This window comes from Macaca nemestrina, chromosome 2, assembly GCF_043159975.1.
Source record: "Macaca nemestrina isolate mMacNem1 chromosome 2, mMacNem.hap1, whole genome shotgun sequence".
NCBI classification, from domain to species: Eukaryota; Metazoa; Chordata; class Mammalia; order Primates; family Cercopithecidae; genus Macaca; species Macaca nemestrina.
Window position 1 is genome coordinate 197,056,425 of NC_092126.1, and position 9,301 is coordinate 197,065,725.

Here is a 9,301-nt window from a genome sequence, read left to right on the forward strand (position 1 = left end):
GTTTGGGGATCTGATTTTCTTATATTTACAGGTGTGGATATAAACATTCAAAAAGGTGTGATATGAAGACATAACTAAATGGTGACATTAGGATTGGCATTCCACGTTGATGCGTTTTTCAGAATAGACTCTGTCTAGAGATAATCATTACATAAACAGATACTCCCTTAACCACTTTCTTTTTTAAAACAAAGATTTTTGAAAAGTTTAAGTGTTGAAGGCTAACATGAATTTCTTATTAATATGTACCAGTGGGAGATATTGCCTTATCAATAAACATGTTAATTGGGCTTAGTTGACAGTTGAGAGAGAAAGTTATATAATAGGGGTCACAAACTTGAAAGCTTACAGGGCCATGCTGTTAATATAAATGAGAGAAACAACCTAAATCCAAGCATAACACAAAAGAGGCTGGAAAAACTTCTGAGAACTGGGGACCATCTAACCTTTCTAGAGGGGTAGCTTCTATTCAGCCCTTACCCAATTACTGTCATGCCGAAAGGCAAATTTAACAGTGCTACAGTTTCAAATTGCTTCTGAGAAAAGCTGCAAATGTAGATTTAAGTATTGATAATGGTTGCACTAGGCAAAACGTCTAAGAAATGGAGCCAATAGTTTATGCACTCTGCTGTAAAACAATAGAATATGATATAATTCTCATGAGTTGGGGAGGGTGATAAAAGAATTTGGAGTTAGGTAAGCAAAGGGGAAGTAATCTGAGAGAGAGATATTGATGAGGAGAAAGGAGAGCAAACGCAATAAACTTTATAAACTCTAAAAATGTATCCAGTGTTGAAACTGCTTGGAAAAAGTCTATTACATCATTCAATGCAACTCAAGTTTTCTCCACCAACTTGTCAACGGATCACATTGCAATTCTGTTGGATAAGTGACAGTAAAATCTATTTCATCTCTGATCAAATATAAACACAGTGGCTGGGGAAGCGCTTTCTAGGAGCTATCTCTTCCTCCGAAAAGAACAGAACTAGAATATTGCATCTACCAAAAGTTCTAAAACGCTAAACATTTATTGAGTGTGCCTGAATATGTATGTGTATCCACACATGCACGTGTGTTTATCTTTCATTCCCACTCCTCTTGGGCAAAATTTAACCATATGTTTATGCATATGAAATAATGTATTATATCTTATCTCTTACTATGTTGTGACTACACATGCTATGGAGAAAAAGCAAAATAAATAATCTGTGCTTTTAAGCTGAAGTCCATTTTGGCGGCCAGAGTAACAGTAAAATTGGTTTCCTTTCTTGTGTCCAAATTACAGAAGCATTTATTTGCCTGACTAAAAACAATTCGTTAAATTTTAGGCAGTAATTATTTGTTTCATGATAGAGTAATTCAGAGGAAGTACCAATGATGACTCAGAGTTATTGAAAAGACCAAAAAAAGTAAGGCTGATTAAGTTAGGTCTAGTTGGAAAATGGTGGTATTTGGATTAGGAAATCATGTAGTTTTCTTTCACAGAAAGATAGGACATATGTATATTTGTATTTGGCACATGCTAAACTTTTTCAGGTAGTCAGAGAAAGACGATTTCAGGACTTCCAGGCTAGATCCTTGAAAAAGATAGTATTTGGAGAATTGCATTCACGTCAAAGAGAAGTTTCTCTCTCAGCTGAACCAGCCATGTTACTCTCTACAGCAAATTTACTGCATCTTCTCTCTCAGGTGATGTTGAAATCCTACCTCGTTTAATTCTTTCTTCTCTCACATTAAATCAGTTATGCATCTCTCTGCTAAATGTGAAAACAGTCTATTTATCAACGTACTTTTTAAAATATTCTAATTTAATAAACTATATTTCAGCTTGAATGAATAGTTTGACACTCTACCACAGATTTCAACTGATTTTGTATCATGGAAGGAGGGCATGTATTTAAAAGAAAATGGTGGCAGACATGACACCGTATTATTAAAAATTTTAAAAGATGGAGAATCTAAGAAATAATAATTTGCTTCCATTAGGTAATTAGAACTTCTGACATCAGCATTTTTCAAAATGTGGGATTCAGAAAAGTGAAAAGAGACAAAGGGAAATAGAATTGAGTTTCAAGCAAATCAAAGTATGGCTGTAGGAGGTGGTGGGGTTGTGGGGAAACTCTGGCTCACCTATCTCTGTCCAGTGGTTTTCTTGTTACTTTCATAGTAGCTTGTGGAAGTCCCCAGCAGAAACAGATGTTCAGCACCTCTACCCCATTGTTATACTGGGGATATTACAGATGATTCACTAAGCATACAGGCAACTTGATTAAACTTCTGGCTTTGAGATTCTGCCTGCTTCCTCCTGAGACTCTAAGTAGACAGCTTGATAGAAATTGCAGCCCCAAGCAATAATTGCCCTCAGCTATTTTCATCCGTCTTACATGCACGAAGTTCCATGCTCTAGCCTGCTGTTTCATAGAGAGAAACTGACTTTAGTCACCATAATCTCAAGAGGGGCATTTTAATTCCCAATTATGCCACAGAAAAATGACCTCCCGGCCATTCTTTTCTGCCTCAGGTCTTGCAGTCCAGCTGGCCTCAGGCATTAGCCCTACCTTGTTGAGTTTCTGTTTTATTTCTGATCTCCCAGGATTTTTATCTTATATTAGAGTATGGTCTTATCTTTTTTTCTTGTTAAATAATATATCTATTTTTGCTATACGCTAAGTGGTAAGGGGATTTTAAAGTACATCTTAAAAACATCTGGACTAAAAGCTGTTCATACTTTTATGATAGATAACTGCAAAAAAAAAAGTTCATTTATTTTCTTCTTTATCCTGGAAGTGTGACTTTAAATTTGGAAGGACTATCTCAGATGCCTGTGACTTTAATTAGCTAACTACATGTAAGATAGTTTCCAGGCAAAGTGATTTGTTAAAACTGGGCTCTTTCCATAAATAAAAGCAAGTGAATATAGTATATAATACTATATATAATCCTAAAAATATTAAATTTCTGTATAAAGTCTGTTTCACAACGTTAATAGTATTAAGAGAGTGGGTAGCCATTTAAAAAATTAAACATACCCCGTGGCAAACACTGTTGGCTGCATTCTGCTCTTCCTTAATAAAAGAACGCTGACATTGTTTTGGGCACCAATAAGCTCGGGTAGAAAACTATACCTACAGGCATCCTTGCAGGTAGTAGTGGCCACATGACATATTTCTAAACGTTGAGATGTAAGCACAAGTCTCCCCTGTAAGGTTTCTGGGAAGACTATTTTTTCCTGATAAAAAGAAAAAAGTTATCAACCACCTTTGCCATTTATCCTTTTCCCTTCTTTTTTTCTGATACAGAGGCTCAATACCTATAGCGTAGCTACCATCTTATAACCATAAGGATAAAAGACGCAGGCCAAGTACAGTGGAGAAGAAAGATAGTCGAGAACTTTGAGCAACAACTCCAATCCTGTTGATACTTACCTTCCAACTACTTTTAACATGAAAAAGACAAAACTAATTATCCATTTGTACCATTTGCCTTTTTTTGCCAGGTTTCTATTACAGGCAGCTGAACTCCAACCTAATTAGCCTATGTTTTTATTATGATCCAGTTCAACACCGCCAAGCTTTCATTCAATACCTTTTTTTTTTTTTTTTTTTTTTTTTTAGACCAAGTCTTGCTCTATGACCCAGGTTGGAGTGCGATGGCGTGATTTTGGCAAACTGCAACCTCCACCTCATGGGTTCAAACAATTCTGTCTCAGCCTCCCAAGTAACTGGTAATACAGGCACAGGCCACCCCACATGGCTAATTTTTGTGCTTTTAGTAGAGACGGGGTTTTGCCATATTGGTCAGGCTGGTCACGAATTCCTCAATACCCTTTCTTTATGTACAGCTTATGTGTATCATTATAATGCGAGTGTTAATTTTATGTATAATTACTATTACTATTTAAATGATTAGATACATTTAAATTTTATAAATATTTTTACTCAGAATATAGGTTCAAGTAGTAATAAGGCAAAAAATGATCTTCAAAAGTGTGTGCTTTCTTTTCCTCTTGTAGCATGACATCAGAAAATGAGGTTGTGGTAGAGAAGGAGGTCGACCTCAGGATTTCTTTCTTTTTTTTTTTTTGAGACGGAGTCTCCCTCTGTGATCCAGGCTGGAGTGAGCAGCGCCATCTTGGCTCCCTGCAAGCTCCGCCCCCCGGGTTCCCGCCATTCTCCTGCCTCAGCCTCCCGAGGAGCTGGGACCACAGGCGCCGCCACCGCGCCCGGCTAGTTTTTTGTATTTTTAGTAGAGATGGGGTTTCACCGTGTTAGCCAAGATGGTCTCGATCTCCTGACCTCGTGATCCGCCCGTCTTGGCCTCCCAAAGTGCTGGGATTACAGGCGTGAGCCACCGCGCCCGGCCGCTGGATTTCTTTTCAAGACAAGACCACTGCACAGTTGAGGAGAGAAGGCAGCACACACCCGCCAGCGGTGAGGTCCTTCAGGGAGGCAATGCCTCAGCTGCAGAGACCTCATCATCTACTATTGCCCATACCTAGTGAGTAAGAGAGGCGTGGTATATGGTGCAGACATTTTGGTTTGATTCAGGACAATATTACAGGCTCCCCATCAGATGAATCAAGGGTTTGTTGGACTTCAGTTGCAATTCGACATCTTCCTCTGTCCAATACCACTGATTTTCTCTTCTTTCCATGGGTATTAATCTCTAATAATCGTTTTACACCTTAAATACCACCTCAGGATCTGCTTCCAGAGAACTCAACTTGTAATAGTTGGTATTGGAAGTGACCCAAGAAAGTAGGCGGTCAGATGAGATTTCAGAGCTGGACACCTCACCACCTGGTCAGCAGTGAGAACACTAGAACTAGTGATAGATGGAGCACGGGCAGCTGCTGGCACAGTGTGGCAGTCCAATTATTAAAACTATCAGCAGTGATGAATTGGGAGACTATTCCTGTAGGACAGAGTTCGCTAGTCCACGTGATATGTTACACATTTGACATGTAGGATATAGTGGTTATAAGAATAAGAAACTGGATGGCTATTGCTATGTGGTTTCCTATGAAAAGACAATATGGAACTGAGGCTGAGTAATGGGCAACAGAAACAGGTGTGTAAGCCAGGGCCATCTTTGGTGGCATGCAAGGAAGCCACTGCCTTTAGCAGGAGAGCAGAGGGAAAAGAATGGCAAACATAAAAATTGATAGGACTTTTTTTTTTTTTAATTTGGAGCACTCTTCCAAGAGACAAGACTTAACATCATGGTGAAGCCCCCAGGAAGTGATGTTAATTCAGTATTAAGATGGCTCCTAAATGCCTGGGAAAAGTGATGGTAAATTTCACTGAGTGAATTGAAATGCCAGAATTGCCATGACAAACAACAAAGGATGGAATTATGATATGGTTTGGCTGTGTTCCCACCCAAATCTCAACTTGAATTGTATCTCGCAGAACTCCCACATATTGTGGGAGGGACCAAGTGGGAGGTAACTGAAACATGGGGGCTGGTCTTTCCCCTGCAATTCTTGAGAAAGTGAGTAAGTCTCACAAGATCTGATGGGTTTATCAGTAATTTCTGCTTTTGCTTTTTTCTTTTTCTCTTGCCACCACCATGAAAGAAGTGCCGTTCACTTCCTGCCATGATTTTGAGGCCGCCCTAGCCCATGTGGAAACGTAAGTCCAATTAAACCTCTTTTTCTTCGCAGTCTCTGGTATCTTTATCAGCAGTGTGAAAATGAACTAATACAAATTAAAAACTTCAGGGAAACAGGCATGTTGAAGGTATACATTATGTATGGCCAGAGACATATTACATAATTATGACCCACAGGAATACCCAGAGACTGCGTCATTCACCCAGTCAATGAGAAATGTTCTGGTAAAGAGGCACAAGGATCAATTAAACAGCATAGTAATTGTTCTTCTCTGGAGCCCAGAGGAGAACTAGACTATACTGGATGGACAGTGGTCCTAGTTTTAGCAACATAAGCTCCACATCCCAGGAAACCCCTCAGTTCTGGAAAAACCCAGATATTTGGTCACCCAAGTTAATATTAGAACCTGTTACAGAACTTACCTTAAAGATAGCATGGTAAAGGTAGAATCCTGAAACACAGTACAAGTGGATGCATTTAACTTTCAGAAGTTGGAGCAGAGGGAGGGGATCACAATTATTTCAACAACCTCCAAAGTCAAAATGCCAATCAAAAAGTTTTGGCCCTGAGAGAGCTATAAATATGCTTGATAAATACAGTGTTGTTTGAGGGCAGATGATAAGGGTAGCACCGAGCAGGAAAAAGTCAAGGATGAGTGACTTATTGGATTAGGGCTGTTCTCCCAATTAAAAGTTTTGCTTTTTGTGTGTGGTTTCCACACATAGCCACTTGACCACCCTGTAATCCATCAACCGAGGAGCTGGCTGGGTACTTAGAAGGACTCATGCTACGAAAATGTGGCAAGTGTACAAGCTACTGACTCTTCCACTTATTGCCTAAAAGGGACATGTAACCATTTACACAGACTACTGAGCACTGGGATACCTAGTCTGTGAATACCCAGACATTATGAGAATTGATGGACACTGGATCTGAGAAGACATTATTAGCCAGAGTCCTAGAGCATTATCATAGCATGTTTAGGGTAGGGGTATATGAGGCTGAGGGGATAGATACATAACTGGGACTGACATAATTGGCAATTGACACAATTCCAAAATTGGATTCTTAGACTGTAGGGCAAAGGCTATTATAATGGTTAAAGTCAAGTAGAAGCCTTTGTAATTACTCACATTAACCCATGATAGTAAATCAAAACCAGTATTACATCCCGGTCAATAGACATTGGTAGAAAGTAGTTCCACCCTTAAGAATCCAAAAGATTTATGAGTAGTAGTATCTGCCATATGTCCCTTTGATTCACCATTGTGACTCTTACAGAAATGAGATGTATCCTGGAGGATGATTGTAGACTATTACAAACTCAACCAACTGTAGACCTGATTCCAGCCATTGCCATAACAAATTTTTAAAAATCTTCAAACACATATTATGCAGCCAACAATTTTTCCACTGAACCCTTTTCCATCATTATCAGCAGAGTATGAAGTAGATAACTGAAGATTCATGTGGAGCAGACAATGTACATTTCCACATTTTCCCTAAAGCTATGTTAATCTCCTGCACTCCGTTATAATATAGAACAAAGTGACTTGGGCTGTCTGAATATCTTGCAGAACATCGAGTTGATTTTACATTGATGGCATTGTATTGATTGGGTAGGATGAGCAAGACTTGGACAGACGGGAGCCCTTGATAGGATACACTATCTAGGGACTGGGAGATTTGTCATGTGAAAAACAGGAGTCTGTTCTATTCATAAAATTTTTAAAGATCTGGTGTTCAGGGACATTCAAAGAAATAATGTTCAAAGTAAAAGACAAATTACTATACCTTACACTGCCTGCCACAAAGAAAGAAGCACAATTCCTGGTGGGTCTCCTCAGATTCTGGACATAGCAAATTTCATACCTTGGAATACCTTGTTTGTTCAATGATACATCTTCTCTGACTGCAAAAGCTCTATTTCCATAGCAGGTACCAAATAATTTTTTTGCTGAATACCTGTATCAGTTAAAAAAAAACTGTCTGGAACGCTGCAACATATGTATATGTCTCTCTCTACATTTCCATAGTCATTATCCTAGGCCAAGCTAGTCCAACCCACGGCCCACGGGCAGCGTGTGGCCCAGGTTGGCTTTGAATGTGGCCCAACATAAATTTGTAAACTTTCTTAAAACATTATGAGAATTTTTTTTGGAATTTTTTTTTACCTCATCATTTAGCTACCATTAGTATTAGTGTATTTTATGTGTGGCCCAAGACAATTCTTCTTCCAAAGTGGCCTAGGAAAGCTGAATGATTGGACATCCCTGCTGTAAGCCAAATATATTTCATTGCATCTCAACAACTGGTATACTTTAACTTAGATTCTCCTTCCTTTCTTCCTTCCACATCTACATCCATTTCCTACACTAATTCCAGAGTCATCCATTAATCCCCAAGTTATTTACAAATTCATTTCTAATCTTTCAAAGCCTTTCTATTTCTCCTAGAATAGTGACAAAACCATAATATATCCTATAAAACCCCATAGTCAGATTTTAGTCTATTTCTGCCTATACATTCCAGGCTTATTCTCTCTGATCCTCATTAAAATAGTATATTTTATGAAAAGTGCTGAAATGTATCAACTTGTTTAATTTGTGAACTAACACTTCTCAAACTTGTTGACTATAATCCTTTTTATCATAGAATATCTATTAACCACTAAAAATTTAAAAACGATGTTCAATTTTCATCTACAACAGTGAACAGTGTATAGTACTGATGGTGAAAGGAGGTGGATGTAGTTGTGTAAAGTAGCTCAGAGATCTTATCTATGGGATATGTCAGAATATGCTTAATATTCTTACCAGCCATCAATCACAGATGCATGTGTGTCACTATGATACAAACATGACTTGGGAGCTTTATGTATATGTTTAAAGGATTCTAAGATTATTTTGGTAAAATTTAACACACACAATTTTTGAAAATCTCATTTCTATTACAGGCTCTCCTAAAATCTCTTTACCCTCATGTTTATTCCTTATTTAGAGCTGATGTCTTCTCTTCAGGGCCAGAGGCCTTGGAGAATACAGGGTATATTTGGATTCCTCACAGTGACTGAAATCAAGTAGAGTATTAATGATATTACTGATAAAGTTAAAAAACAAAGCATAATGCTGACATTTGTGGAAAACCATTGCCATAGACATGTGTAAAGATTTTCTACTTTTAGAAGAGTAAAATCATAGTATCATACTTGCTGCTCAAGAGAGTTACAATGTTTTGCCCTCCAATGGCCTATTAAGGATACAAGAAGCCTGAGTTTTAAAAACTTTCCCAAGGTAGGTGATTATTGTATTGTAATAAGCAGCATTGTTTTACTGAATTTTACTGACAGCTTACAGTCATCATTCCCTTTAAAAAACCATCTACAGCAGAGCATGGCTGTGCTTCTATTACAAAAGTTATAGGATGTGGCTTCTGTATGCTTTGAAGTCCTCACTAATCATGAAACATTTATTTTCTTTCTCTTTTTCTCTACTTTCTCATACTTTAAACAATTTTCTGTCATGTTTTCTACATTTTTTCTCATCACTATTCAAATATATGAATCTTCAGAACTCTTCATATCATACTAAAAATCTTCTATATTCTTTCACAGCAGCACATCGTTATGTATTGATCTTAATTCATTTCTTACATCTAACCTCTTAGCTAAAGACTCACTTACCTAAT

At 38.0% G+C, this 9,301-nt stretch overlaps 1 long non-coding RNA gene across 1 annotated transcript; it reads left to right on the plus strand.

Annotated features, from left to right (window-relative positions):
- Positions 1–4,091: 4,091 nt before the first annotated feature.
- On the plus strand, positions 4,092–8,982 carry LOC105485524 (uncharacterized). The gene is made up of 3 exons (XR_011619472.1): positions 4,092–4,497; positions 5,579–5,633; positions 8,615–8,982. It is a non-coding gene; the product is annotated as an uncharacterized lncRNA (long non-coding RNA).
- The last annotated feature ends 319 nt before the right edge of the window (positions 8,983–9,301 follow it).